A 6145-nucleotide genomic window follows, 5' to 3' on the forward strand; every position below is an offset into this window, starting at 1 on the left:
AATTGAACCAGGTAAAGGTTTATGGTTCTTGTTCCCTCTCTCAAATCTCCCATTTTCCTATCCCTAATTTTTTCGTCATCTCTCAGTTCTTTCTTTTTGCTTCTAGAAAGTCGAATTCAACGTCATCTCTTCTCATTTGGGTAAAGATAATTTGTTTTTTGTTGGTGTTGTTTCATCATTTTTCTTCAAATTCCCATCCTATCTATTCTCCATAAGTTCTCTCATTGTTTAGGTTTTTTCCTTAACGGCCCACCTGTTTTGATTATTTAAAAGTTATAATAATTTTTGATCATTTGATGAAATTTCAAAGGCTCGTATCGCTTAATTCGATGTCCTTGATGGAAGAGATTCGGAGAGAATCTCTTTCCGTGAGGCAATATCCCACGTGAGCAGCATTCCCGTAAAATTGGGAACTTTATTGCAGACTTTTTTCTTCTTGTAGAATTTACAGCCTCTTGGCATGAGCAGTCCCAAAGTTATAAAAGAAACCACATGATTTCAAATTGGAGAGCTATGGCTTTTTTTTAAAAGAAAAACTAAGGAAAAGTTTTTAAAAAATTTAGTTTTAATGAAAAATGACAAATAAAAGTGTAACGAATGGTATCAAAAAAATATAAAAACGTGATTTTTCGTTAAAAATATATAGTACCGGAAGTGTTTTTTCAAAACACTATTTTTTTTAAGGTTGCCACATGATTGTCTTTCCCAATTAATTTGGGAAGTTGTCAGCAAGCTATTTTTTCCTCTCTGTGAACGTGGACTTGACTTCACATGGCAGACAAGATAAACATCTTTTAGTTATTTACTAGAAATTCCACCCACGCATTGATGCGGAATTAGAAATTATATATGTTTGAAAAAACTGTAAACTCGAATTTAGTGGAATGAACAGATGTCTAAAGTTTAGAATGACATTTAAATTTGAACCAATAAATATGTAAAATGGAAAGTTGAAAACCCATTTTGGTATATTTATGTTTAGAACCAATAGGGCATGACCAATCGATCATCTCAATAAAGTAAACAACTTTATTTCATCAAGAAATATTTTTGTTTTGTTACTTTCTAAAGAGAATTTCTTCTGAAAGGCGGAAAGCAAGCGGATTCAACTTTGAAATCCCACAGTATGAGTAGATTAAAGAAACAATTTGTCCAATTACATTTAGTAAATAATCAGAAACAATATAATCGTAAACATAAAGTCACATGATCTAATGGTCAAAAATCATGTCAACCACTTAGATATCAAAAAATAAAAAGCACAGGAACGTGATTAGGTATTCCTTCTCAAAGTTTCATATCATTGTTGACATGTTTTGGTCTACATAGTAGAAATCAGTTAAATAGTTTCAATATGAGCAATAGTTGAAATCATCTAAATGATAACATCATAAATTAGCAGTTAGTTTCATCGCATTTCTATTGTAAAAATGAAATAAAATGGTGTATAAAGATGGATCAAATACTCCTGGTTTGGGGTCTGTATAATACCGAGATATAATTTGCTACCTCTATCATTTGGAAAAATAGTCATCATTTTCATCTTTTTTCTGCATAAGAATTGACTATTACCGATATATAGAAAGGCTTTATGCATAAAATAGAAAAAGAAAAAGAAAAAGAAAAAGAAAAAAAGGCAGAATGATGAAAGGGAGGCAAATTCTCTGCCCTCCCACTTCCTGTGCCCTCACGTGCAAAACCGGTCCTGAGATTTTAGGGGCCATGTGTGAAAGTGAATTAGAGGCCCTCAAATTGCGAATTTAATTTTTTTTTATTTTTAATTTTCAGTTTTGCTTTCTATAAATTCTAATAGCACAAACAAATATAACAAATCAACTGACAAAAAGGTGAATTATTATTTTTCTTAATTACTTAAAGGTCCAACCACTTAGTACTACAATATAGTGGTATTCCTCTTTACTTATAAGTGAGAGGTTTTAGGTTCGATTATTACCAAAGATAAGTTTGAACCACATCATTGCTAGCCTATTGTGATGCTAAGCCCCACCCCTTCTCCTTAGCGTAAATAAGATCATTGGTTCAAAAAAAAAAAAAAAAAAAAAAAAACTTAAAGGTCCAGGGTTAGAATTTTTATTTTAGTTGTGTGGAATTTTTATATTATTTTCATGGAAGTTTATGCATTTACTAATAATAAAGTAAAAAATGATGTTGTCAAAGACTCGAACCCATTCCCAAACGGATACAAAGAAACATAAGTACCACTTGTGCTAACAGTTGATTTTATAATTTTTTTTTTTTTACACATATTGGTATATATACGTATATTCATGTAAAATTGAAAAATCAGGGCCCTTCCATTTTGGGGGCCCTGTGCGGTGGCACCACTTGCACACCCTCAGGGCCGGGCCTACTCACGTGTCATTCTATTTTGTGTGGTCACGGTTAAGGAACGTTAATATTTTATATTGTTTTTTTATAGAGATAATAAGACAAAAAGAAATGATAATATAAAACGTTAACGTGACTTAACCGTGACCACACAAATAGAAGAGCACGAAAAGTCGGAGGGCACAGAATCTGCTTCACTCATGTTGCCAGTGTGCATACTTTTTCGGTAATTTCAGGGATGTTGTTTGGTCATCATTAGCTTTCATTTTTTTTCCCAAGCTTGAGGGTTTTTGAGGGTTGTTGATGTTTTTCCATTTGCTTTCGGCCGTGGCCTTCATCATTTTCCCTCATCCTTTTCCCTAGTTTGAGGGTGGTGGTTTTGTCCATTGATTTTCATGCTATAATAATAAAATAAGATATTTGAATAAAATTAGTATTTAATATTTTTTTAAATCCCTTCATCCAACCTCCTTCACATCATCCAAGGTTCCAAGTTCCAACCCGTAGAGCCCAAAACAAAACAATTTAATTTTTAAGAATAAAAATAAGATATTTTCAATAAAATTAGTATTTAATGTTTTGTTAAATCCCTGCACCCCATCTCCTTCGCTTCATTCAAGGTTCAAATCCGTGGAGCCACACCAAAAGATTCATCCCACAGTTCCCACCTCTCTCACATAACCCAAGACCCCAATCTATATCAGACATAATGTAAAAAAATTAAAAAAAATTGAATGATAAGAGTCGGGACACACACCAAACACATTTGACGCATTGAAAGCTGAACGCTTTGAATGATAAGAATCATCCCACGATTCCCATCTCTCTCACATAATCCAAGCCCCCAATCTATGCCACACATAAGAAAACCAAAACCCCATAAGCAAAAAATTCAAAAAAACTCATTAAAAAAACAGATCCAATAACATCAAACTCAGCCGGATCAACAAAAACAAAGCAGCAAAACCTGCAAACATGCCCAAACAAACCATGGCATAAATTAATGAAGGGAAATCAAATACATCACCGTTAGCAGGTCCTTCATTGTCGAGGGCGGCTGACAAATGCAACAAAAAAAAAACTACAGCTTGCGAAGAAATTTAACAAAAACTAAAAATTTAAGATAACAAAATTGAAGGTTATTTCCGCCTTTTCACTGTTGGTGAACACTGCTTTCTCTGCCATGATGAATAGTACTTTTCTGCTGAGCTTTAATAGATATAAATTTGAAGATGCGGCAAAGGTATTGTTTAATCATTTTGAATCCTACTTGCTATCAGTGGCGGATCCAGGATTTTAAACTCGGAGAGTCCCAATAATAAAGGTTAAAAAATTTATAGACAAAAATAACATTGAAAAGTTAAATATAATACATTTTATTCAAAAATCATTTGCATAACAATATTACAAGCTATAAAATCCTAATTCAAGCATCCACGACGAGGTTTCATGGTCTGAAAATGTTCCATGATAGCTTCATTACCAATACATGAAAAAACATCTTTCTCAATGTAAACAACTAAGCTGTCACTCAACCATTGATCTTCCATTTTGTTGCGAAGTGGCCCCTTAATGATATTCATAGCGGAAAATGCTCTCTCCACTGAAGCAGTTGCAACCGGTAAAACCAAAGCCAACTGAACAAGCAAATATACATATGCAAATGTTCGATGCAACCCTTTCTCCACCATTTTCTTAGCAAGCTCATTAATTCCCCGCAATTGAGAAAAATCATTATCAGAACGCACGAAATGAATGTAAATATCAAGTTGATCTTGAAATGCCAATCTATCTCGATCCGTGAAATCTTTAGGATACATATGAGCAAGGCGAACAAGCTTCTCTTTATCAAAAGCTACAAATGAATCATTCGGACTCAAGCATGCCAAGCAAATAAGCAATTCGGTATTACCTTCAGCGAAGCGATCATCTAATTCTGTAAGTTGGAAATCAATGACCTCGAAAAAGAGCTCCACTTTGTAATGATGATGATTGGTCTTTCTTGGAGCCTTACACAATGACTTCCCTTGAATGACATATAAATCATCCATATTAGGCACCTCAATTTCATGTTCAACACAAAAAGATGATACTTTATCAACCAAAAGATCAAAATTTTCATCATTCCTCATGCAATGTAGTTGTTCTTTACATGTCTTGACTAAAGCCATTGCATTCACAATCTCTTGATCTTTTTTTTGCAATGCTTGTGACAAATCGTTTGTAACTCCTAATATGGATTTCATCAAAAAGAGGAGGAACACAAACTCAAAAGATTGTAAATCTTTTAATAACCTTTTTGCTTCACCAACACTATCATTGTAGCAATCTTCAACAATCATGTCAAGCACATCCACCACAGATGAGAACATTGTAATCAAACTAATCAAAGCACCATAATGTGAATTCCACCGTGTATCCCCAGCACGTTTAAGACTAGTTTCTTGATTTAACCCTTGCCCCGTTTCAAGACAATCATTTTCAATAGCTTTCAAGAGATTTTCTTATTGTTTCTCTCTAAGTGCATCACGACGCTTACATGAGCATCCAACAACATTTACTAAACTATTAGTCAATGTGAAAAAAGCGGCAACATCGGAGTTTTTCTTTGCTACGGCAACAAGAGCTAATTGTAGTTGATGAGCAAAATAATGAACATAAAATGCACAACTTTCTTCATCCAAAATTTTTTTTTTAAGGCCATTGAACTCACCTCTCATATTACTCGCACCATCATAACCTTGACCTCGTAGGTTGGAGTAGCTCAAGTCATGTAGTTTCAAGAACTCATCAATGGACTCCTTTAGTTTACTTGAAGTTGTTTCGGTAACATGTTGGACTCCCACGAACCTTTCAATTACTTGACCTTTGTTGTCCACATAACGCAAAATCACCGCCATTTGCTCCTTTGTTGAAATATCACGTGATTCATCTACCATTATAGAAAAGAATTTACTCTCTTTCACTTCTTTCATAATAGCCTTAATAGTTTCGAAGGCACATGAATTGACAATATCTTTTTGAATTGAAGGAGCTATTAGCTTGAGATTTCCCAGAGCATTTTCCAACACAACTTCCTTTATTTTCTCATCATGATCTGCAAGGAATTGCAAGAGCTCTAAATAATTCTCCCTATTATTCGAAGTGACACTTTCATCACGGCCACGAAAAGAAAGGCCTTGTCGCAACAAGAACTTAGTGCAATCTATTGATGTATTCAAGTAAAGACGATATTTCATACACTCTTCTTCTGATTGTTTGATCACAACTGCTTCAATATGTGTCTTTTAGTTCATTAGATAACTAGCCGCTTCTCTAGCTTTATTGTGGAAACTACCAATAGGACCAACATGTTTGTCAAAACATTCTCTTGCATTCTTCTATTTCTTAAAGCCTACCCTAGTGAAGGCATCGCTTCCTAATTGTGAAAAGTTGATTTTAAAGAGATAGCAATGAAGACAAAATGCCGCATCTTTAGATATACTATACTCCAACCAATCATATTCTTCAAACCACGAAACAACAAATCGTCGCTTTTTCTTTGAATGCAAAGTGTATGGGAACTCATACTTTGTAGGCCTACAAGGTCCCATTTGCAAATATGCTCTGCGGACCTCATCTTGAATATTAGAAGGATAGTCCTTCATTCGAATTCTTTTTCCCGGGTCTCTCTCAAGATTATTAAAATCAATGTCACACTCATTTTGTCTTGAGCTCGAACTACCCGAACAAGTAGATGGTGCTATTGGCTTTGGCTTGAAAAATCTTTCCATATTTCTTATTTCTAAACTACACA

At 34.2% G+C, this 6145-nt stretch overlaps 1 pseudogene; it reads right to left on the minus strand.

Annotated features, from left to right (window-relative positions):
• Nucleotides 1-3770: 3770 nt before the first annotated feature.
• Nucleotides 3771-5660, minus strand: LOC137734316 (uncharacterized; annotated as a pseudogene).
• Nucleotides 5661-6145: the final 485 nt, after the last annotated feature.

This window comes from Pyrus communis, chromosome 2 (genome assembly GCF_041283825.1).
Source record: "Pyrus communis isolate YQ-2024b chromosome 2, ASM4128382v1, whole genome shotgun sequence".
Classification (NCBI taxonomy): Eukaryota; Viridiplantae; Streptophyta; class Magnoliopsida; order Rosales; family Rosaceae; genus Pyrus; species Pyrus communis.